The 26,526-nt window shown below is 43.6% G+C and overlaps 1 protein-coding gene across 4 annotated transcripts in view; it reads left to right on the top strand.

The window, feature by feature from the left end:
- Positions 1 to 26,526, top strand: part of urb1 (URB1 ribosome biogenesis homolog) — a 430,640-nt gene that overhangs the window by 13,877 nt on the left and 390,237 nt on the right. The window lies entirely within an intron of this gene.

A 26,526-nucleotide genomic window follows, 5' to 3' on the forward strand; every position in this document is an offset into this window, starting at 1 on the left:
TCTCAGCCACCGCCAGCAGGCGTCCTGGAGTTGCTGGCCAAACGCAAACGTCCGGCCGACCTCTTCCAGGCACAGCGCGCGGAAGCGCTGCCGTTGCTGCTCCAGGGTGCGACCCACGCGCTGGAGGACGGCCCTGTGGAGGTCCGTGTCGACCAGCCGGCTGTCACCGGGGAGCTGTAGCGCAACCAGCTGTGCCTCACCCTTTAGCAGGGGGAGGAGGCAGCGCGCCGCTCGCTGTTCCACCGGCCAACCCCGTGCCTTGGCTGCCTGCTCGAGAAGAGCGAGGAGGGCTTCGGGGTTGTCCTGCGGACCCATCTTCGTTAGGGTGAGGTGGGGAGGGTCCGTGGCGATGGTGATCGGGGCCCTCGCTGATGCGAGCAGGTGCCGGAATGCCTGGTAATCTTCCTGTTGCGCCAGCATCAGGGCTTCGAAGCGTTGTTCTTGCTCCTTCCGTAGGGCGATCAGCGCCTGGTGCTGGCTCTGTTGGGCCGTGGCAAGGGCATGGACCAGGTCCTGGAAGGGGGAGGACTCCATGTGGCCGTTCCCTTCTGTACTATCCTGGGTTTCGGCATGACTGTAGTATTATACTAGGAGGGGGGTAGCACAGAAGCATAGCAGGCCAGAACTGAGTTCTCAATAACTCCTTTTATTTTCAAGTTTTTTAGCGTTCGCTCACATACACACACGCGCGCGCGCGCGTGTGTGTTCTGGTCCCTTCCTCTGCTCTCCCTCTCCTCTTATAGGGCGCTGTCACTGAGGAAGTCATACAAACACAGGTTAATTCCCGTCAGGTGCAGTGATTCTGCCACTTACCTTCCCTGACTCTGCCCTCCCTTCACAGACCGACGCTTGACCACACCTCCGCTGCCACAGTGTCCTTTTTGTCCAGATGGCTAAGGGCTGGATGAAGGGTGATTTGTTATGGTGTCATCTGTTGACTGGTTATGGCAATATGCAAACTGTTCATCAGTTTGCATATTGCCATAACCAGTCATATCACACAAAGATCACTTCATAATGATGGGTGTGTTGTACTGTGGTTCATGGTGGCCTGGATGCATTGCTACATGTGCTGTGTGTTGCGGCTGTCATGAAAGTAGCTGTGGCTTTGCTGGGCGTGTGTCCTTTGCGTCTCTGATGGCCCGTGACAATTTGGCCCTCGCTACTCTTCGGGCTGCCCGGTCACCAGCTCTGTAGGCAGTGTCTCGTGTCCTCAGTAGTGTGCACACCTCTGCAGTAATCCACGGCTTCTGGTTGGGGGGAGTGGTAATCAACTTAGATGGTGTACTCTTCCTAAGTTGATGCAGTCACCATTGATTGCAGCCTTCCTAAATATATATCCCAGTCAGTTTCTCAAAACAGAGCTGGAGAGTAGAGATGGCTCCTTCTGGCCAGGTTTTTACCTGCTTTCGAACCATCTGTATGCTGGAATTAGCAAAACAGAGATGTGTGCTAATGGAGATGTGATCTAGGCCTGTCATGATGATAAATTTTGTTGGACGATATATTGTCTCAAATTATTGTGATAAATGATATTATTGTTGACGTCTTTTCAAGACAATTTTGTACCACCTAGTAAAATAATCATGGAAATATACCCTTTCAAAGAACAGTAAACTTTAATTGTTAGCTTATTCATTTCAACAGTGGAATGTCAAAAATATATAAATATAAATAAGTAACCTAAAGAAATAAAACAACAAACATAAACACTCATAACAAAAACAATAAATAAAATACAATCTATAGCTCTTTAAAAATTGTACTTAAGTAAATATTAACTTGGCAGAGGGTAATAAAAAGACATTCTTTTCTTCACAGGCAACATTCTGCCAATCCAGTTTCTCAAAGATTAGTACTAGGGCTGCACAATTAATCGAAAATCGCGATTTTGGCTGCCACGATTAAATTAAATTAAAATCGCGATTTATTTCCATTTAAAATGCGAGCTCTACTGTACATCTGATCAAGCACTTTTTTACCAATACTCCGCCAAACCATTAGGGGGCGAACCGACGCATGTAAGGTTTCATTACTCCGCCTAAATAAGCAAGCAAGCCAAGTGCAGTGTTGCCAGATTTGGCGGTTTTAAGTGCATTTTGGCGGGTTTTGAACATATTTTGGGCTGGAAAACGTCAGCAGCATCTGGCAACACTGGCCAAGTGCGCAGAGCTTCAGTGCAGCGGTATCTTCTTCAAGGGGTGATAGCGTGAGAGTAGGTAACAGATTGAGGTGAGAGAGAAAAGCTAACTATGTCGGAACAACAGACTATTTAGCACTGGAGGCAATGTTGTGACCTGCCTTCGCTCATGTTTAAAGCCAGAGCATGTTGATAGGCTGGTCTTTCTAGCTAAAAACTTGTAGGCCTCAGTATAATGCTATGTAATTGTTGCAATTGAGTTTTCAGTTCCTTCATCCTTTGGTAATTTCTTGGATAAATTTCATTTATTTGTCATTTGGAAATCAGAATTTCTCTTTTAAATTTCATTCTGCACTGAAAGCTGTTCATATTGTTTGTTTGAATATAGTGAAATAAAATTTAAGTGATTTCCCTAACATCAAGAATAATCGTGATTAATAATCGCGATTACAATTTTGATCAAGATAATCGTGATTATCATTTTTTCCATAATCGTGCAGCCCAGATAAACAAAAAGTGCAATTTAACAATGTATTGCCAGCTGTCATTTGGATAAAAGTAACAACAATTCAGGGCTCGAAATTCGCGGTGGTCCGGTCACCCGAGGCGACTTAATTTTTCATTTGGCGGGTAATTCCTGTCACTAGCCAGCCCGGCTGGCTAGTTGAAAATAAATATATATGAAGCGAAGATTCAGACACACCGTCAACTAAAGCCGCCACATATTAAGCAAGTGCCATGTCTGTGTTAATCGATGTGTTTATCGGCAGGACGGAAAATACAGAAGAATTCCAAATCATATCGTGTATGAGTCAGGCTGTCGGTTTTTTCACTACTGCGCATGCATATAACGCATCTCGTTGAATATCGCGGTAATCACGTGTAGTATTGGACCAGGTGGGTGGAGCACAGAAGCACGGCAGGCCGTAACTGAGTTCTCAATGAACTATTTATTGCTAGCTTTTCAGCCTTTTATCACTTCCCAGCTGCACGCGCACATGCGCGCGCGCGCACACGTTCTGGTTGGGGAGAGAGAGCTCCCTTTCTCTGCTCTCCTTTCCTTTTAAAGGGCGCGGTCACTGGGGAAGATGCACAAACACAGGTTAATCCCCATCAGGTGCAATGATTCCACCACTTACCTTCCCTGACCCCGCTCTCCATTCACAGACCGATGCTTGGCCACGCCCCTGCTGCCACATCACGTTATCAAATTCAATAGATGTGGCCACATTATCGCCCATTTAAACATGTTTTTGTTGTTGTTTACATCTGCCAAAGCTACGTTGCGATGTGGAATTTTCTGAAAGGTGTACAGAAACCACCAGAGACGGGGACAAAGCGACCTCAGTCTGAAGAGGAGAAACGACAAAGGACTTGTAAGCAAACGTGGGAGCAGGGTAGGCCTTGGCTGCGATACGATTTTTATGGAATAATTAAATTTTTTTTCAAGTTGATTCCTAGTCAATATGAAGCTCCTAATGCCTTCTCTCTCATAAATGGTTAAATAGAGAAAGCATGTTGGACATATTTTAGGTGCTATTGTCATGATAGTAAGTATATTTGCTTTCAATACTCATGCACCAAGTTGCCAAGTTTTCCAATATATTATTATTTGTTGATGATATATTATGGTGCTCTGTGTTCTCATTTACAGTGGGGCAAAAAAGTATTTAGTCAGCCACCAACTGTGCAAGTTCTCCCACTTAAAAAGATGAGAGGCCTGTAATTTTCATCATAGGTACACTTCAACTATGAGAGACAGAATGGGGGGAAAGAATCCAGGAAATCACATTGTAGGATTTTTAATGAATTAATTGGTAAATTCCTCGGTAAAATAAGTATTTGGTCACCTACAAACAAGCAAGATTTCTGGCTCTCACAGACCTGTAACAACTTCTTTAAGAGGCTCCTCTGTCCTCCACTCGTTACCTGTATTAATGGCACCTGTTTGAACTCGTTATCAGTATAAAAGACACCTGTCCACAACCTCAAACAGTCACACTCCAAACTCCACTATGGCCAAGACCAAAGAGCTGTCAAAGGACACCAGAAACAAAATTGTAGATCTGCACCAGGCTGGGAAGACTGAATCTGCAATAGGTAAGCAGCTTGGTGTGAAGAAATCAACTGTGGGAGTAATTATTAGAAAATGGAAGACATACAAGACCATTGATAATCTCCCTCGATCTGGGGCTCCACGCAAGATCTCACCCCGTGGGGTCAAAATGATCTCAAGAAAGGTGAGCAAAAATCCCAGAACCACACGGGGGGACCTAGTGAATGACCTGCAGAGAGCTGGGACCAAAGTAACTAATGGCCCTTTTCCACTACCCTTTTTCAGCTCACTTCAGCTCGCTTCAGCTCACTTCAGCCCGACACGGCTCGCGTTTCGACTACCAAAAACCAGCACGACTCAGCTCGTTTCAGCCCTGCTTAGCCCCTAAAACTCGCACCGTTTTGGAGTGGGGCTGAAGCGAGCCAAGCCGTGCCGAGTGAGGCTAGGGGCGTGAGCAGACACTCCCCTGTGCACTGATTGGTGAGGAGGAGTGTCCTCACATGCCCACACACGCCCCGCGAGCGCGCTGGGATCTGTAAACACCGTAAACCCGGAAGAAGAATAATTACGAATTACGAGAATTTCTGAAGCCTTATGCGCCTCGCCTCATCTATACGCTCTTGCCAGTATCTGTTGGCGTTGTCGGTGACAACAAGCCACAGCACCAAGACCAGCAACACTAACGACTCCATGTCCTCCATGTTTATTGTTTACTATTCGGGTCATGAGACTACTGCTTAAAAGCTCACTGAATCAGTGATATACAGAGCATCGTGGATGAGTTCGCGGAGCGCAAGGCTCGTCGTATGCCCTTCAAATAATGCGCGCAGTAGGCTATTGATGTTTTATTATGAGCCATGTGCAGTATGTCGCCTAATGTTTTTTTGTTTCTGAGTTACATGTTCGTTTGAAGGACTTAATGTACAAAATAACATAGTTGCACCCCGTAGTGTTGAAATTGGTAAACACCGCAGTTGCGGACATTTTGTAGCCTAAAATGATGTTATGATAAGCTTTAATAAAGGGCCCGGTCGTTTGCCCCGCCCCCGGCCCGGCTCTGACTTGTTCCGCCACTGTCACTGATGTCACTGTTTGCGCTGCTTAACGACATCACGTGACGTCCACCCACTTTCGCTAACTCCACCCAATTTGTCCACCCACTTCCAGCCAGCAAGGTTCAGCGCGGTTGTAGTCGAAATGCAACTCCAACAGCCCCGCTCAGCTCGACTCAGCTCGACTCGGCACGGCACGGCTCAGCCGCGTTTGTAGTGGAAAAGCGGCAAAAGGCTACCATCAGTAACACACTACGCCACCAGGGACTCAAATCCTGCAGTGCCAGACGTATCCCCCTGCTTAAGCCAGTCACACATGCAAACTCCTCACCTTTCGGCGAAATTCGCCGTTTTGGTCCCAAAATAGGTCACTTGTGTGAATCGTGTAGATCCAAAGAGTTTTTTTTTTTGGGGGGGGGGTAGGCAGGCTACAACGCTATTGTTGCCAAACATTTCACTTACAAGGTTACAGCCAATCAAGATAAACAGTTACTAACACGCTTCTTTTCCATTGGAGTTCTGATCAGCTGGTACACAACCCACTGCTGGTTGCCAGTCCTCGCTTACGAATATTCCACAGATTCAGACCGCAAAGTCACCTTTTTATAGAGAGATCTGGCAACCTCATCTCGCGACTGAATCTGAATACCAATGGAACAGTTTCCAGCGCGCTCGGGGGTGAATAACCATGGGCGGATCTACCGGGGTGGCATATGCCACTCTAAAAGAAAGCCTTGCCACCCCTGCTGCTACCCCAGTTGGCAGCGACGAATTCAAAGAAAAATTACGGCCAATTTGACATTTACGTGCGCGAATTTCCAATGTCCGACTGTGGCGAATGCAGCACGAGATAACGCCAGAGATTGGTTGTTTTGGAAAATTGAGAGGCGCGAAGCGAGGGAGCCAGGAGTCGCGAGGAAAGGAGACACGGGAGGAAAGGGGTAAAAGCTGATTAACTATCTATCAAAAAAATGAAATTATAATGAATGAACAGTGCTAGTATAGTTGCGATGCTGATTTTGAGAGGATAAAAATCAGGTTGGAGAAGGTTATTTAGCTAACTATACATGTAAGGCAAAAAAAAAAAAGTGTGTTTCCGGTAACCCGACCGATCGAGAATTTCCGCGTCGAAATTGCCGACCGTAAAGTTTTTATTACAAATTTCCCTCGATATTTTAGTGTAAGCAGCGTTAGTTTGTCATAATTTTTTTGTTTCAACGCATTCAAGTTGTGAAAGAAACGATAAAAAGTTAAATGTTTTGCCACTTCTATCAGCCCTCCTGACTGTAATGCAAATTGCTTCCTCTTCAGTATACAAGTGCACTTCCATGGCAGGGAAAAACACTACATTTTGCCGCCTATGTAGTCCCCTATTTATACAAATAGGAGTCATTCAGGATTCAGCCGTGTTTTTGCTCCGTGTTTTTGCTCGACCCAAGTTCTACAGTAGGCTAGGCGAGGCCGTCTGCTTTTAATGGAAGTAGCCTAGCCTAGGACGTTAAACCATATTTTCACGTTATTTCTTGATAAGGTGTTTTCACATTATCACATGAAAATATCATGAAATTACGTGTTATGTTATTACATGATAAATATATTGTAAAAACGTGATAACTCTGTTAACAATATCTTTTCACGTAATTACTTGAGTCTAAGCCAAATTTTTTTTGAGTGTGGCAGCAATACGCTTCCGCAGATCATAACTCGAACTCTTGCGATATTTTTTTTATTCGTTTAAAGATTTAAAACACTTATTTTATTATGATGTGTGGTATAAAGGATTCTGTGCCAAAATACTATTTTGTAAGATGTTTACTTGTGTTAATTTTTTCGAACAAAATAAAACAAATTAAGAAAAAAAAAATTCCTACCTACCGACCTTATTTTAGTATTTCATGTTACCTGAAACACACTTTTTTTTTTTTTTTTTTTTTTGGCCTAATGTTAGCTAGGTCTGACATTAGTTTTGTGTAAAGTCGGCCACAAAAGTTAATATTGATTCACCGTCTGTCAAGGAAAACATTGCTATTGGCTGAAGCTTATGATTCAAATATTGAGGATCTTAAACATGAGTTCTATTTCATACTTCCAGACCGCCAGAGGCAGTTCTTATAGTGGAAATATCATGCGCTCGTGCATGGCAACGAGAACTTATTGATTTGTTGTCATCTCGTGACGTCATGACGCCCAATGTAACAAAACCTGTCAACGAGTCATGATCCGTCTCTTTTTCATTCTCGCAAGGCAGAGAACTATTTTGTAGACTTCGACAGCTTTTTCTATTGGGCTTAGCTAATTGCTTCCCCACCTAGCTGTTGTCTGCGAACTGGATTGGAGTTAACCGGCGAGTACTTTGGTTGCCCAAAGTTCCCTCGTTCGGTGATACAGACACACTTGCAACACTCTGATTGGATTTTATCAGGTAAGTTATTTACTTTGAATCTACCTTTACCGGCAAGTACCTGTTGGGTTCCAAGGTTCCCTCGCCTGGTGAATTATCTTCCCAACGAGTACCTCTTGGTTTCCAGGGTTCCCTCGTTGGTTGAGTAAGAGTAGGCTAACCCTCGGGAGCGGTTGCCTCCATAGCCGACTGGCTCTCTGGCCTTGTCCACTTAACAACATAACCGTCGTATCGGCTCTGCGTTGTTCGTGGATATGGATCACCCTGCTCTCTGTACGCAGTGCTATGCTGGGATGGATATGTTAGATGGGCATGATCGCTGCCCATCCTGCTTGGGACTACAGCATCTGGAAGATGCGTTATCTAACCCTTGCCCCGATTGTAGCATTATGCCGTTCGAGCTCCGCCAGCAGCGTCTTGCTAGCATCTCTCCGAGCGCATCGGAGCTTTTAACTCCTGCTGCAGTTGATACTCGCGGGACTAAACGTAAACGTCCGGATGTTGAGGAGCATCGGAAACTGAAGCGACGTGCTTCTTCTAGTAAGCTAGCGAAGCGTATGGACGAGCTTACTACAACTGTACAAAGACTACAGGCGCTTTTATCAGGTCCTACTATGTCAGCGGTTAATGATAGCATGGATCAGACGGACAATGCAACGCATCTCAATGCTCACGTTCCTCTTTTAACTGAGCATCCACCTAATGTGGAACCAGAAGAGAGCGATGCAATTTCACTGGCAGCGACTGACTCTCTCCTTTCGGAGAGCAATGATCAGCAGGCTCATGTAGCACAACAACCGTCTCGGCCATCCTCCTTGTACACAGTAAGTGGCAGTGGATCTGAATCAGAGAGCGGAGCCTCTGTTGCTATGTCAGTGCGTGGTAACATTAAAATGGCGCTTGCAAAGTTGAATTTGGATGTTCCAAATGCTCAGTCAGGCCCTACCAACCTTTTGTGTCGCTCTTTACCTGGCTCAAAAGAGGTGATTATTCCACATTGTAAGGACTTTACAGAGGTCGTGTCTGCAGCTTTCCGATCAGCTCTTTCATTCCGGCCTGATCGTGTTGCACGCATGCTATCTGATATGTCTGCACCAGATACTACTGGCTTTGGCTCAATGCCAGCATTAGAGCCCTGTGTGGCATCCCTCATTGTATCACCAGATGAAGCCCTACGTCCGGACGTGCGATGCCCCAATAAGGAGTGCAGGCGCACTGACAATGCACTGGTCAAAACCTACAACACAGTTGCCAGGTTGGGCCGTATTGGCAATTCTATGGGCCATCTTCTGTCAGCTTTACATGCTACCTTGGATTCCGCTTCCACAGATGACTCTGTCTCTGGTCTGCTGGATGCTTCCCTTCAAGCTCTTGGTGCAATGGCTAGTGATTGTGGGAGGGCTCTGGGCCTCCTTGCTCATGCCAGACGCCAAGTGTGGCTAGCACAGTCGTCCTTACCAGAAGCTTGTCGTAACAACCTGCGCCAATTGCCGCTTACGCCGGGCCACCTGTTCGGGCCAGCCGCACAGGAGGCCCTGGAGAGAAGAGTGCGGGTTGCAGAGTCACGCTCTCAGCATGCTGCACGGCGTTCAGGCTTTGACGACCCTCGAGTAAGTGTACGTCCGAACCGCCAGGCTTCCCCACAGCCGGTGCCAGCACGCAGTCCTAACAGGTTCTTCCGTGGCCAGCACGCCGGGCCTACACACTTGGCCCATCATGGCGCTTCGAACCAACGCTCACGCCCCTGGCCTGCACGGCAGCCTCCACGCCAGCGCCCCCCCAAAGCCAATGAACCAGCGAGCAGACGGCGCTGACTGCCTGGGGTCGACGGCGACTCATTTTTCAGTGGTCCATATTCAGCGCTGGAGAGAAATAACTCCCAACGAGTGGCTTCTCGAGACGCTCGAAAAGGTTACCGCCTACAGTTTCGCCGTCGACCACAACCTTGTGCCCGCGTTTGTCCTACGGTAGTAAAGGACCCAGGGCAAGTTCTAGCGCTTACTGCAGAAGTTCAGCAGTTACTGCAGAAAGGCGCCATAGAGGAGGTAGACCCCCAAGTTCAGGTGGAGAGTCTCTACTCCCGTTATTTTCTAGTTCCAAAAAGGATGGCAGGTTCAGGCCCATCCTAGATTTAAGACATGTGAACAGGTTCCTCAAGCATTTACCTTCCCGGATGTTGTGCACTATGGATGTTGTTCGAGCCATAGAACCAGGCACATGGTTTGTGACGATAGACTTAAAGGAGGCCTATTTCCATGTGCCCATTGCAGAGGAGCACAGGCAGTTTCTCCGTTTCAGTTTTCAACACAAGGCCTACCAATACAGAGTTCTTCCATTTGGACTCTCTCTAGCCCCCCGGGTGTTCACAAAGTGCATCCAGACTGCACTGGAACCTCTCCAAGCGGAAGGCATGTTAGTCCTGCCGTACTTGGACGACTGGCTGCTATGTGCAGCAACCCAGGAACAAGCGATGGCGGACACCAGCCGCCTTTTGCGTCATGTCAGGGGGTAAGCGGTCAATGGGATCCTCACATGAAACGCTGCCATATCAATGTTCTCGAACTACAAGCTGTTTTCCTGACTCTCAAGCATTTCGAGAGTGTTCTGAGGGGAAAACATGTGATGGTGAGGACAGACAACACCTCTGTGGTGTTTCACATAAATCACCAGGGAGGCACAAGGTCCCTTCCCTCTCTTTGTCTGACACAGGCACTCCTGACTTGGGCAGAAACGCGTTTCCTCTCCCTCCGTGCAACACACATTCCAGGTCACCTCAATGTGGTGCCCGATGCACTGTCCCGGAGGAGACAGAGGGCAGGAGACTGGCACTTGCACAAGGAGGTCGTGCAGAAAATTTGGAACACTTATGGCACAGCGACAGTAGACTTGTTCGCGTCCAAGGAGACAACACATTGCCCTCTGTGGTATGCAGAGATGGCAGAACTGGAGTCACTGGGCAGGGATGCTCTGACTCACGAGTGGCCGGATGTGCTACTGTTTGCGTTCCCACCTATTCCACTGATCTGGGGTGTGCTCAATCGAGTACGGGAAATGGGCCACAGGGTGCTCTTGGTAGCGCTCAGATGGCCGAGCATGCCTTGGTTTCACTTACTACTGACTCTAACCGTGGGGCCTCCCCGGCCATTGCCAATGAGGAAGGATCTTCTGTCCCAAATGGAGGGGCAGCTCTGGCACCCTTGTCCAGACAGGCTGAAACTCTGGGTTTGGCCACTGGGGGGAACCAAAGTGTCATGGACTGTTCAGAAGGGGTTAGGCACACTGTTCTGAATGCTCGTGCTCAATCTACTAGGACAATGTATGAAAACAGATGGAAGCTTTTCACTACCTGGTGCACTACTCATTCTTTGAACCCCCTTGAATGTCCTGTGGTAACAATTCTTGATTTTCTTCAACATCTGCTGGATAATGGTCGCTCTCCTGCCACCTTGAGAGTATATGTCGCAGCACTGGCTGCCTACAGGGCACCAACTGAAGGGGTTTCATTGGGTGCTCACAAGTTAGTGGTAGCTTTTATGAAGGGTGCCCAACGACTACACCCGCGCCCGCGAACGGATTGTGCTTCTTGGGACTTGCACACTGTTCTGAATGGATTGTGTTCTCCACCATTCGAGCCTTTAGAGCAGGCAGAGATTAAGTGGCTTTCTATCAAGACTGCGTTCTTGTTGGCTATCACTTCTACCAAGAGAGTTAGTGAACTTCATGCTCTTTCTGTTAGTGCTCAGTGTATGTGTTGGGGACCAGAAGACAGTCAGGTGACATTATGGCCTAATCCTGCTTTTCTACCAAAGGTGCTTTCCCCTCAGTTTGCTAATCAGCCGATTGTTCTGGCGGCATTCCGCCCTGATGATGAGCCCCGCTCTGAACTGTGTCCGGTGCGTGCTTTGCGCCAGTATGTTTCTCAGACTGCTCAGTGGCGAAAAACAGACCAGTTGTTTATCCGTTTTGGGGAGTGTGGGAAAGGAGCACCCCTTTCAAAACAGAGACTGGCACACTGGGTTTCGGAGGCCATTACCAGTGCCTACCGCTTTGCTGATAAAACAGCTCCTGCTTCTGCAAGATGCCACTCAACGCGTGCTGTTGCGACATCTTGGGCTGCATTAAGAGGAATTTCTCTTGTTGATATCTGTTCTGCGGCTACTTGGTCATCACCGTGTACCTTTTCCAGGTTTTACCGTGTGAATGTGGTGCCACTTCCGCCAGTTTCTTCAGCTTTGCTCCCTAGTGATGTCTAGGTGTGATGCATGCATTGTTTATCAATAAAGGCTTTGAGTTCAATTGAAGGACTGACTGGATTGTGTTATTCCTCGTGACTTGGTTGTATAAGTCTTCCACTATAAGAACTGCCTCTGGCGGTCTGGAAGTATGAAATAGAACGCTGGTTACGGATGTAACCGTGGTTCTATGAATAGTGGAAGACCGCCAGAGTCTTGGGTCACTCGGAATTGCGAGAATGACCATTAAGACGGATCATGACTCGTTGACAGGTTTTGTTACATTGGGCGTCATGACGTCACGAGATGACAACAAATCAATAAGTTCTCGTTGCCATGCGCGAGCGCATGATATTTCCACTATAAGAACTGCCTCTGGCGGTCTTCCACTATTCATAGAACCACGGTTACATCCGTAACCAGCGTTACATCAGACGAGGAGAGTACTAGACAGAAAAAAGGGGGAACAGGAGAGTCCTACCACTCTCATGGAGTTCACTGTTTTTGGACCCATACCAAGATGATGATGTTGTTTTTTTTTGAGTTGTTCAGGTTGTGTAAAATAGCGGTTGTCTTGCCTGTGAGCAGTGCATCCTGTGAACGAAGTTTTTCATCTCTCAGGCTCATAAAGACTTATTTGCGGTTGACTATGACAGAAAAGAGACTATCAAGTTTGGCTGTACTCAGCATTGAATCAAAGCGCACAAAAGCATTAGATCTTGATAAATTTGTAAAGCGTTTTGCTGAGCAACATGGAAATCGCCGCATTCAGCTGTTGTAGGCATGACAAGGTCATGTTATGCTCACTGGTGAGCCTTTACAAAGCGTGTGGAAAAAAAACTATAAAATGTGACACTGGTGTAAATGGCTTAAATCATGCTGAACTTGAAGCAGTGTTGTTATTGTTGTTTTTTAGTGTCTGTTCTTTTGCATATACAGTATAAAACTGTCCAGAAACGGTATAGACCTCATCTGAGAATGTGTGTTCTTCGTGAACAATAAAGGCATGAGATTAAGTTTATCTGTATGAGTTTGTAAATGGCAGTCTGTGCCCTTTTGTAGTGTGTACATACTATTTGTCGTCAAACTGTGATTAAATTCAGTATATATACATGTCTGTAATACGTTGCCACCCCTCAAAAATTCCTGCCCCCCTCTTGCCACCCCATAAATATTTTTCTAGATCCGCCCCTGATTTCACATAGGTGATGTCTTTAAGAAAATTGACAGACAGGGATTGGCCAGGTGTGTCCTCTGGGGTAGGTCTGTTAAGCTACGTTCACACTGCAAGGCTTAATGCTCAATTCCGATTTTTTTGTGAAATCCGTTTTTTTTGTGAGGTCGTTCACATTAACAAATATATGCGACTTGTATGTGATCCTCAGTATGAACGAAAAGCGACCTAAAAGTGTTCCGCATGCGCACTGCAGGATACGACGACGTCACACGCAGTGAGCATGGCCAGTGTTTACGGAAGTAAAACCGCCCGGTTGCTGTATGACTCATCCAATCTAGCTTGAATAGCTGCATCCCCCCAAATGGAAATCAGCTCCCTAACCTCTGCGTCCTTCCATTGAGAAGATTCAGAACCTTCACAGCCCGAAGCGTCCCTCACATTGATGTCATGCGCAGGGGCGCAGATACGTTTTTTGAACTGGGGGGGACAAAAAACTGGGGGGGACAAAGCTGCCAGCAAACCAACCCCAACCCCGATATGCCTGTCAAACTTGTTGTTAGTAACCATAGCAACCAAGCTCGAGCTCGCAACCTGTGCAGTCTGCGCAGCTCAACCAACCGAATATCAGTCTTTATTTTATGTGAGTTGTTGCAACTATGTATACACTGCTGTGCACCTTAATAAACCGAATGGTAATTAGTCTTTTGATTTTTCCGTGAGGTTTGCCTTATGCAAAGAAAGACAGCATAGACGTTTTTTCCTCCCTATAAGTGGGGGGGACCGAACGAGGTGAATTTAAATATGACTCATCCCACCCTCTATCTGCGCCCGTGATTATGCGCCATGTTGTTGTAACTTTTTTTGAGAGACCTGCCGCCTACTTCAGCGCAGAATAGTGACGTTTGTGGCTTGTTGATGACGTGTAAGTCGGATGAATGCAACCTGGCGGTTCAGACTGAAGTCGCATATGAAAAGAGCGGATAGGAATCGGAATTAGCACCACATATCCAAACGGCCTGGGTCGGATTTGAAAAAATCGGATCTGTGTCGTTCATATTGTCAATAAAAGATTGGATGCAGGTCACATATGGGCGAAAAGATCGGATTTGAGTCACTTCAGCCTGCAGTGTGAACGTAGCCTTAGATAGCACAGGCAGTAATATATACCTTTTTGTAAATAGCCCACTGTGTTGTACACAGGGGTGAAAATTAACTTCACAAAATATCAAACTTTACCGGCCACTGACAAATAAATGGTACAATTTACCGGCCACTCAACAGTAACTTATTAAGACATGTTTATGGAAAGTTATTTTGTCCTGTATTAAATTCAAGATGTCACTGGTTGCAATTTTTTTTGTAACGTAGACTACGAAATGTACTTTTGCACGCGTGCCGTGTCCCCGTGCATCCTTCTCACCTTTTTCACCCCTGACCAGTTTGCATGCCTGGCCAGTACATGTGCAGGCCCATCTGAGGTTTGCTAGAGAGCATTTGGGTGATCCAGAAGAGGATTGGGAGAATGTCATATGGTCAGATGAAACCAAAATAGAACTTTTTGGTAAAAACTCAACTTGTCGTGTTTGGAGGAGAAAGAATGCTGAGTTGCATCCAAAGAACACCATACCTACTGGATCATTCCATGCCAAATCAACAAGAGGTTATGCTCGACCATCTCAGATTTCAATGAAATTTGGAGGGCTCAGAGATACTATTAAAAGAAGTTAATCCCCAAAACTTGAGCTTCCTATCTCCAACGGTTTCAGAGATACAGGCATTTGAATTTTTCGATTTTTTTTGTTTTTTGCTCAAAACATACATATTTCAAAGTGCAATATAATCTTTATTATGCAAGATAGAAACCTAAAATTTTGCACAGAGAGACTCGATGTCTTGTACTACAAGCATCAACTTAGAATTTCAATGGTCATTGTATATTAGATGGTGATTTTAACAAGGAAATTAAAAAGACAAATTTGCATTTTTTGCATTTTTAACTCATTCTGGAAGCTTGCCTGTGGCAGTCATGCTTAAACTAAGAATGTTGTTCAAATCTAGACAGAAATATCTACCAATTTCAGTTTTACCAAGTTTCCACTATTCCTAGTTTGTCTGTAATAGGGTTTTGAAATTCGCCAATTTCTAAAACATGCCATTTTCAGTAGCAAGAAATCCAATGTGGGGTAGCAGTTAGGAACTTGTAAATTTTTTTCAGTAATCCCCAAGACCCATATTTTATATTTCCAAATTTTTGTTCTGTGTCTCTCGAGTATTTTTAAACTACAGGGGTTTAAAAAAATCCATTTTCACCAAATTCGAATTTTTGATATATTTTCATTTAAGTGATATTTGAGGGTTAATAAATGCTTCAATAAGGCTCAGGTAGGTTAGGAGACATGTTTCTTCCTCAATTTTAAATAAAATTTCAATTAATGCTCAGTATTAATTGTTTGTAAATTGATTTTAATCTAAGACTGTGTAACATTAGCAATCAATGACCAGCTATTGTGTACCAGTCAACAGCCAGCCTTATCAATATCAACACAGCACAATAGGTGACCTTTGATACCAGAACAGGTGGCTCATATCTTATAGTTTGAGTCTGTAAACTGCATACTTGTTCAGATAACATTATATTGCTTGGATTATATTAAATACATTGTAATACAGAGCACTGAGAAAATTTACCAATGTTATTAACTGAATGTGTTTCTTTGCAAGGATTGGATATTTTGAACAGTTGACTAGGGAATTTAATTGTAGTTGCTTTCAATTTGAGATCAGTATAAATGAGTTTGTTCTTAGACATCTAGAAATGGCTGAACTTCCTCCCTGTTCTATAGGAATTGGACCAAAGAAAGATTCTGACTGCCATAAACTAACATACAACAGAAATTGTAAGTTAAATACACTCTCTCAGTATAGTTTGGAGCAAATTTCATTAATTAATAAAATTTCATTTTAGAACGTAAAGTTTCTTCTACTCGTTGCAGCTTTGCTTTGCCATATGCAGCTTTCTGTTTGTGGCTATACTTGGCAATTTTCAGTGGAGAGCAACCAATTGACACAAGGCTTTTGTCAAGTGATTCAGCTACCTCACCAGTGTATGTTGGATCCACATCTACACACATGCTCTCTTGTTCTGATTCTGTAGAACTTGCTGAATCTGCTTGGCTTATGTTCTTTCACTCTCTGTGAACATTTAGAACACAATTTTTGTCCAGGTTTAATATTTTTATTTATCAGTTTTGAAAGTGAATCTGCTGTTTCAGGAAGAATTGAACGTAATTCTGTTTTAACTTTTTTCTTGTGCCTTTCATATGGATCACAACAACTTTTCTGTAGCACTTCATATTTCATCAGAAACAGTTTCTCATGATGCAGACATACTGTGTCTGTGCTTGAAATGTTCTCAAGTTCAGTTCTCTGTTTAATTAATGAAATTTGCTCCAAACTATACTGAGAGAGTGTATTTAACTTAGAATTTCTGTTGTATGTTAGTTTATGGCAGTCAGAATCTTTCTTTAGTCCAATTCCTATAGAACAGGGAGGAAGTTCAGCCATTTCTAGATGTCTAAGAACAAACTCATTTATACTGATCTCAAATTGAAAGCAACTACAATTAAATTCCCTAGTCAACTATTCAAAATATCCAATCCTTGCAAAGAAACATTCAGTTAATAACATTGGTAAATTTTCTCAGTGCTCTGTATTACAATGTATTTAATATAATCCAAGCAATATAATGTTATCTGAACAAGTATGCAGTTTACAGACTCTAAAACTATAAGATACGAGCCACCTGTTCTGGTATCAAAGGTCACCTATTGTGCTGTGTTGATATTGATGAGGCTGGCTGTTGACTGGTACACAATAGCTGGTCATTGATTGCTAATGTTACACAGTCTTAGATTAAAATCTCATCTCATTATCTCTAGCCGGTTTATCCTTCTACAGGGTCGCAGGCGAGCTGGAGCCTATCCCAGCTGACTACGGGCGAAAGGCGGGGTACACCCTGGACAAGTTGCCAGGTCATCACAGGGCTGACACATAGACACAGACAACCATTCACACTCACATTCACACCTACGGTCAATTTAGAGTCACCAGTTAACCTAACCTGCATGTCTTTGGACTGTGGGGGAAACCGGAGCACCCGGAGGAAACCCACGTGGACACGGGGAGAACATGCAAACTCCACACAGAAAGGCCCTCGCCGGCCCCGGGGCTCGAACCCAGGACCTTCTTGCTGTGAGGCGACAGCACTAACCACTACACCACCGTGCCGCCCTAGATTAAAATCTAGGTTTACAAATAATTAATACTGAGCATTAATTGAAATTTTATTTAAAATTGAAGAAACATGTCTCCTAACCTACTTGAGCCTTATTGAAGCATTTATTAACCCTCAAATATCAGTTATATAAAAATATATCAAAAATTCGAATTTGGTGAAAATGGATTTTTTTTAAACCCCTGTAGTTTAAAAATACTTGAGAGAGACAGAACAAAAATTTGGAAATATAAAATATGGGTCTTGGGGATTACTGAAAAAAATTTACAAAGTTCCTAACTGCTATCCCACATTGGATTTCTTGCTACTGAAAATGGCATGTTTTAGAAATCGGCGAATTTCAAAACCCTATTACAGACAAACTAGGAATAGTGGAGACTTGGTAAAACTGAAATTGGTAGATATTTCTGTGTAGATTTGAATAACATTCTTAGTTTAAGCATTACTGCCACAGGCAAGCTTCCAGAGTAAGTTAAAAATGCAAATTTGTCTTTTTAATTTCCTTGTTAAAATCACCATCTAATATACAATGACCATTGAAATTCTAAGTTGAAGCTTGTAGTACAAGACATTGAGTCTCTCTGTGCAAAATTTCTATCTTGCATAATAAAGATTATATTACACTTTGAAATATGTATGTTTTGAGCAAAATGCAAAAAGAAAAATTCAAATGCCTGTATCTCTGAAACCATTGGAGATAGGAAGCTCAAACTTTGGGGATTAACTTCTTTTAATAGTATCTCTGAGCCCTCCAAATTTCACTGAAATCTGAGATGGTCGAGCATACATTTGTCAGATATTTGTTGATTTGGCATGGAATGACCCTACTGTGAAGCATGGGGGTGGAAACATCATGCTTTGGGGCTGTTTTTCTGCAAAGGGACCAGGACGACTGATCCCTGTAAAAGAAAGAATGAATGGGGCCATGTATTGTGAGATTTTGAGTGAAAACCTCCTTCCATCAGCAAGGGCATTGAAGATGGAACGTGGCTGGGTCTTTCAGCATGACAATAATCCCAAACACACCGCCTGGGCAACGAAGGAGTGGCTTCGTAAGAAGCATTTCAAGGTCCTGGAGTGGCCTAGCCAGTCTCCACATCTCAACCCCATAGAAAATCTTTAGAGGGAGTTGAAAATCTGTGTTGCACAGCGACAGCCCCAAAACATCACTGCTCTAGAGGAGATCTGCATGGAGGAATGGGCCAAAATACCAGCAGCAGTGTGTGAAAACCTTGTGAAGACTTACAGAAAACGTTTGACCTCTGTCATTGCCAACAAAGGGTATATAACAAAGTATTGAGATGAACTTTTGTTATTGACCAAATACTGATTTTCCACCATAATTTGCAAATAAATTCTTTAAAAATCAGACAATGTGATTTTCTGGATTTTTTTTTCTCATTTTGTCTCTCATAGTTGAGGTATACCTACGATGAAAATTAGGCCAAAAAAAAAAAGTGTGTGTTTCCGGTTACCCGACCGACCCTAATCTGTAACGCCCGACCCTAAACTTTTTTTTCGTTTTTTTCCCAGTCGCGACTTTTACATATAACCCAACCACGTGAACCGGAAGTTGTCGTCACTCCCTGGGAAGATCAGGGCTTTCCACAAGCGCCGGCTGCCGGCCATACAGCCGACTACACAATTAAGTCCAGCCGGCTACTTTAATGACTTATTTTTGTAGCCCACAGGCTCTAAATATTAATTTTCGATTTTAATAAAATTAAATGTTTATCTAACGGACTGACAATAATGTCAAACTGAACCGCACTCATTTAAGTTGTGATTCGCGCTGTTTGTACCGATAATAACCACAAATTCCCCGCAGACTTTGTTGATCAAGGGAGAGTAACTTGTCCGCGGCCCCGACATGCGGTGTGTGTGCGCACACTCGGCGGAGGCAGTAGTGTGTCGGGGCCGTCGGAGGGAACAGAAGCAGAGATAACGCTTATTTTGTCTTTCACCTAGAGACATGATTCAAACTTTAAAACGGAGACAAAATTCTCCTGTGTGGATCTGACATTCAACTTTTTTGCTAGGTTCTATACTTTTTGATCAGTCACAGATCAAACACCATGAGCAAATCTGGAGAAATTCAGACTTTATAATGGGTGTCTATTGCGTTACACACCAGTGGAGCTCACTAGTTTAGAGTGTAGGCAGCTTGAAAAAAAAGCTCTAACTTTCTCATTTAAACTGTTTTCTCAGCCACAATTTTCACTCTACACACACAACTTTCTCAAAAGTTGTAGTCACACATTGTGTGAATCAAGACAAGTGTCTCCCTGAGCGATAGGATTTACAGTTTTTGAATGAGAAGGCTGAAAGTAAGGAGAGGACAGCTGCGCTCTCCCATAGACTCACATTATAAACGTGGCAGCGCTTTTACTGCAAAATCAGAAAAGTCACTTGTTTTTAACTCGCTCTAGTGTCCACATTTTTTACAGTAGGGACAAAAAAAATTACATACGTGTTCATGGGAGCCTTGTAGCACTCAGTGCGAAAGAATTTTGTGAATAGCTCCTTTCGTTTCCGTGTAAATCAGCGTTGTTCGAGGAGAGGGAACTCTGAGAGAAAAGGCGCTCTTTGCTTGTTATATTGTGGCTTTTCCCTGCACCGTTACCAAGGAGACGAGCTCCACTCAGGGAGCAAAGAGGGGAGGGGCTTCTCTCTCTCTCTCTCTCTCTCTCTCTCTCCTCTCTCTCTCTCATGGTGTATTGAGCTGTTATATTTACAGAAAAATTCATGTTAAAAGGTGTCTCATGCTGCATCAGATTCATCAGAAGGTGGTAATTCAGGTGACCTGCAAAGAAATTCATTATATTTTGTGAAATTATTCCTGTCTAAATATAGGTTATGGCAGCCATCTTGAAAAAAAAAATGTCTGCCTACCGACCCTAGTTTTGAAATCTACGTAACCGGAAACACTTCTTTTTTTTTTTTTTTTTTTTTTTTTTTTTTTTGGCCTTACAAGCCTCTCTCATGTTTTTAAGTGGGAGAACTTGCACAATTGGTGACTGACTAAATACTTTTTTGCCCCACTGTATGTCTTTAACAACAGTATCAAAATACTCGGGTCTTGAAATAAATGCACATAGTCATGAACAGTGGTAACTACTCTCTTTTGTGTTATTTTTGACAGAAGTAAAATTCATACATGAACAAATTTTGGCTAGTTGATTTTCTGTTGGCGGCATGGTGGTGTAGTGGTTAGCGCTGTCGCCTCACAGCAAGAAGGTCCTGGGTTCGAGCCCCATGGCCGGCGAGGGCCTTTCTGTGCAGAGTTTGCATGTTCTCCCCGTGTCCGCGTGGGTTTCCTCTGGGTGCTTCGGTTTCCCCCACAGTCCAAAGACATGCAGGTTAGGTTAACTGGTGACTCTAAATTGACCGTAGGTGTGAATGTGAGTGTGAATGGTTGTCTGTGTCTATGTGTCAGCCCTGTGATGACCTGGCGACTTGTCCAGGGTGTACCCCGCCTTTCGCCCATAGTCAGCTGGGATAGGCTCCAGCTTGCCTGCGACCCTGTAGAAGGATAAAGTGGCTAGAGATGATGAGATGATTTTCTGTTTGGCTAGTTACTTTGGAAGGTAACTAGTCCGGCTGGCTGGTGGGGAAAAAAAAAAAAGAATTTAGAGCCCTGACAATTAGAACGAGATAACATGTAGGCAAGGGTGTAGGTTTGGTATTAACATTGGTGGGAACATAAACCCAATGCCAACGCCTGGTGGTGCCAACTTCAGGTCAGCATTAGAGGGTCATAATATTTTGCTCCATTGTGTTCCACCAAAAGAGTATCCATCATCTCTCCAAAGTCCAGACTTTTAAAATTTGAAGTTCAGAACTGTAGTAATTCATGAATAATCATATGCAATTCATTTGATTAATTGCAAATCTTGCATGTGATTAACTCATTCTACCAATTTGCAAATGTGTTTTACAAACAAATAACTCCTTGACTGTCGGGAGGGAGGGAGTATGTTCTTTTCCCTCATAAATGGAAGTAAAACCCATACAGAGCCTTAAACACTACGTTCCATTAGGCTGGCAGGGGGAGTAGGCTATCTTCTGTGTGATCTTTAACTAATTAAAACCTAGTTTAACCTGATATGCTAGTTTAAGCTGATATGTGATTGATCTAATGGTAAAATAGGACGAGGTCTCTAGAACTCTTTTGACGCATTGAAAGGTTACAGTTTTACTTGGCAACAGAATGTATCTGAATTCTGATTGGTTATTGTTATATTATTGCCCTTTGGTTGTCTTCTTGAGCCCAGAGGGGAGGGAGAGGAGGTAGTGACAGGATTCTACAGAGAAAAGTTTTCAGCCTACAGCTTTCAAATGAACCCCATCGAAAACCAATCAGCTCAGCGTATGTACAGTGGTGCTTGAAAGTTTGTGAACCCTTTAGAATTTTCTATATCTGCATAAATATGACCTCATCAGATTTTCACCCAAGTCCTAAAAGTAAATAAAGAGAACCCAGTTAAACAAATGAGACAAAAATATTATACTTGGTCATTTATTGAGGAAAATTATCCAATATTACATATGTGAGTGGCAAAAGTATGTGAACATTTGCTGTGAGTATCTGGTGTGACCCCCTTGTGCAGCAATAACTGCAACTAAATGTTTCCGGTAACTGTTGATCAGTCCTGCACACTGGCTTGGAGGAATTTTAGCCCATTTCACTGTACAGAACAGCTTCAACTCTGGGATGTTGGTGGGTTTCCTCACATGAACTGCTCACTTCAGGTCCTTCCACAACATTTTGATTGCATTAAGGTTAGGACTTTGACTTGGCCATTCCAAAACATTAACTTTATTTTTCTTTAACCATTCTTTGGTAGAACGACTTGTGTGCTTAGGGTTGTTGTCTTGCTGCATGACCCACCTTCTCTTGAGATTCAGTTCATGGACAGATGTCCTGACATTTCCCTTTAGAATTCGCTGGTATAATTCAGAATTCATTGTTCCATCAATGATTGCAAGCCATCCTGGCCCAGATGCAGCAAAACAGGCCCAAACCATGATACTACCACCACCAAGTTTCACAGATGGGATAAGGTTCTTATGCTGGAATGCATTGTTTTCCTTTCTCCAAACATAACGCTTCTCATTTAAACCAAAAAGTTCTATTTTGGTCTCGTCAGTCCAGAAAACATTTTTCCAATCGCCTTCTGGCTTGTCCACGTGATCTCTAGCAAACTGCAGATGAGCAGCAATGTTCTTTTTGGAGAGCAGTGGTTTTCTCCTTGCAACCCTGCCATACCCACCATTGTTGTTGAGTGTTCTCCTGATGGTGGACTCATGAACATTAGCCAATGTGAGGGAGGCCTTTAGTTCCTTAGGCCAAGTTTACATTAGACCGTATCTGTCTTGTTTTCTTCTCGGATGCACTGTCCGTTCACATTAAAACGCCGGGAAACGGGAATCCGCCAGGGCCCACGTATTCAACCCAGTTCGTATCTGATCCGGTGCTGTGTAAACATTGAGATACGAGGATACGCTGTACTGAGCTCTAGGTGACGTCGTCATTGGACAACGTCACTGTGACATCCACCTTCCTGATTCGCTGGCGTTGGTCATGTGACGCGACTGCTGAAAAACGGCGTGGGCTTCCGCCTTGTATCACCTTTCATTAAAGAGTATAAAAGCATGAAGATACTGCAAATACTGATGCAAATACTGCCCATTGTGTAGTTATGATTGTCTTTAGGCTTGCCATCCTTCCACTTGCAAGTGGTAAGTGACTTGCGCATGCCCGATATGCACTGGGATCACACATACAGGGATCACACATACAGGGATCACTGCTCGTGCGCTTCACTCGCGCGCTCTGTGAGCTGTGCAGGGCCGGGGAGTGCGCACCCTCCAGATGGCACTTGCTGTTCAGGGCGGAGTGATTGGAGCGCAGGATGCCTGCGGAGCCGAGCCGCTGAGGAGAGATTTATTTACGCATTACATTTCAACTTACGTGCCGTCTAATTAGTCATATGATTAGCGTATCCGTGTATTGGTGTTGCTGTGTGCACGCGAATCGTGTATTGGCGTTGCTGTGTGCACGCTAATCGTTTTTAAAAACGTTAATCTGATGATCCGCTGATACGGTCTAATGTAAACCCCACCTTAGAAGTTACTCTGGGGTCCTTTGTGACCTCGTCGACTATTATACGCCTTGCTCTTGGAGTGATCTTTGTTGGTCGACCACTCCTGGGGAGGGTAACAATGGTCTTGAATTTCCTCCATTTGTACACAATCTGTCTGACTGTGGGTTGGTGGAGTCCAAATTCTTTAGAGATGGTTTTGTAACCTTTTCCAGCCTGATGAGCATCAACACCTGCTTTTTCTGAGGTCCTCAGAAATCTCCTTTGTTCGTGCCATGATTCACTTCCACAAACATGTGTTGTGAAGATCAGACTTTGATAGATCCCTGTTCTTTAAATAAAACAGTGTGCCCACTCACATCTGATTGTCATCCCATTGATCTGAAAACACCGGACTTTAATTTCACCTTCAAATTAACTGCTAATCCTAGAGGTTCACATACTTTTGCCACCCACAGATATATAATATTGGATCATTTTCCTCAATAAATAAATGACCAAGTATAATATTTTTGTCTCATTTGTTTAACTGGGTTCTCTTTATCTACTTTTAGGACTTGTGTGAAAGTCTGATTATGTTTTAGGTCATATTTATGCAGAAATATAGAAAATTCTAAAGGGTTCACAAACTTTCAAGCACCAGTGTATGTACTTGGTCTGTGATGTTTTCAAAAGAGAAGCAGGAGTAACCAAAATTTTCTGATCAAGAAGGTGGGGGCTGTTATGCTTATTATGTGAAAATGTTTTGATTGTTCGTGGCCCAGACACCTTTTTAATGTTCACATCACTGTCAGGTTGTTGTTACATGAACTTGATCAGGGCACTCTGCAGGTCTTAACTGAAGCATTTCAAATTAAGGGTTAGCGGGCTGCTAAAGTTTGCAGGCGCTTCACAAGCAAGACTAGGTGCAATATTAGCCAACATTAGCACAATTTGATATGATTTAATAATGTCTTTGTGACCTTAATGAACACCAGTTTTTGTCAGTATCAAGTCGGATTGTTATTTACATGCCACACAAACTTGCACTACGTTCAGACTGCAACCTGAAACGACCCATATCCGATTTGTTGTGAAATCCGATTTTTTTGTTAGGCCGTTCACATTACCAATTATATGAGACTTGTATGCGATCTCCAATATGAACGGAAAACGACCCAAAAGTGTCCCGCATGCGCAAATTGACACGTAATAAGCACATCTACCTAATACGTAAACAAAAAAAAAAGCGCACTCAAGTTTAATGATTTTCTTTTTTTGTTTGTTTGTTTAATTATCTGGTTAGTGTTAAAGTGTGATGTCTCGTGTGTGTTTTTGTTTCTGAACTGAAATGAAAACGTGTAGCCTGGTAACAAGGGTTGACTCCTAAATGTCTCTCTAATTTCTATACAAGTGCACTACATGTTACTAGGAAGTAATGGATTTTTAAACTCTATATAGTGCACTCGAGCTTCAGTAGGCAGTCATTCGGGATACGGCTGCTGTATTACCAAACTCTTAATTCAGGCTTAATAATTTGCACATATTTATTTCGTCATATTAATAAACTTTTTTTCTACATTTTTATAAATATTTATTTAGATTGTTTATAGCCAGCTGAATTCTGCAACTTCTCTCAGCGCTGGCTCAAGGTGCATAAACACCAGTGCAGTTTGCTATGGAGATAAGGCGAGACTTGGCGATGTGGTACAGGATGGTTTAAGTTATAAATCAGTTATAGAAACTGTTTTATTTAATCAGGCTAACAGATAAACATCCAGGTCCCTACCAAATCCACCATTAGCTTGATCAATTCTATAAAAGTCTATTTAAATTCTGAAAACTGTACAAATGTTGTTGTTTTCCACCAAAGAGGTGGGATTAGCCAACGCAGAATAGTGACGTTTGTCTCTTGTTGATGACGTGTAGGTCGCATGAATGCGACCTGTCCGGTCAGACTGCAGTCACGTGAAAATATCGGATATGCATCGGATTTAGGACCACATATCCAAGCGGCCTGGGTCGCATGTGAAAAAATCGGATCTGTGTCGTTCAGATTGTCAATAACAAATCGGATACAGGTCGCATATGGGCAAAAAAATCGGATATGGGTCGTTTCAGGGTGCAGTCTGAACGTAGTCTTAGAAAAGTCATATTCGTATGTTGTCATTTTTACACACTGAATACGAACTGTTGTTAACTGATTCATTTTACAAGCTAATCTAATGTTACATTCCTCAAGGACAATTTGCTAGCTAGCAGCCGGTCACTGCACTGCAACCGCACTTGCTAATTGACATGGTAGCTAAACGTGCTTGCTGTTTTCATGACCACGCCCCCAGAGCGAATATTCATGAGCGAATATGGTGTGGTGTTTCACCCAGTGGAAACCTACAGTAACCATTTGTGTACCGTGCACGGAGCGTGAAAAAAATTATTTTTTTTTCCTTCCTTCAATCAGAAATATTGGCAGGGACATATCAGCCGTCGTTTGATATTGGTAGGGACATGTCCATACCCAATTCTACGCCTATGGTCTGTACAACAGAGCAATGTGGTGCTGTCTTTTCCTCATTCAGTGGATACCCTGGCTGGATAACTGTTGCATGCTGGGAGGCCCCGCCTCTGACAGAGAGCCACGTGAGATGACAGGAAACAGTGCGGTGCTTTATTCAGTCAGTGGGTCAAGCTAATACTCTGGCGACTTCCCTATGTAGATGTACAGTGAGTAAATGCCAAAATCGCGATAAAAAAAATTAGAGTTCGTTTTCATTTACCATACGATAAGTCGGTATATCGAATATCGCGACAGGCCTAATGTGGGCTGTGGTCCAGTGTGGTGCTTTGACGTTAGTGTGAAAAGACGCTTCAAAATCGCAACCTGGCTGGAGCAACAAGGACCTCCTCTCTCAACAGTTTCAGGAAATTGAGGTGGTATACCTGAAGTGCACCGCCTCTTTGTGTTCCCTGGACCTCATAGTTAACTTCTGTGACTTGCTGTCCTGACTTCAAAGGGTTCTTGATGCTTCATAAGTAATTTAGAGCTTGACCTGGATATTAAAATGAACACTTGGGATTGCTGTTCTTGTGC

Source organism: Neoarius graeffei, chromosome 23, assembly GCF_027579695.1.
Source record: "Neoarius graeffei isolate fNeoGra1 chromosome 23, fNeoGra1.pri, whole genome shotgun sequence".
NCBI classification, from domain to species: domain Eukaryota; kingdom Metazoa; phylum Chordata; class Actinopteri; order Siluriformes; family Ariidae; genus Neoarius; species Neoarius graeffei.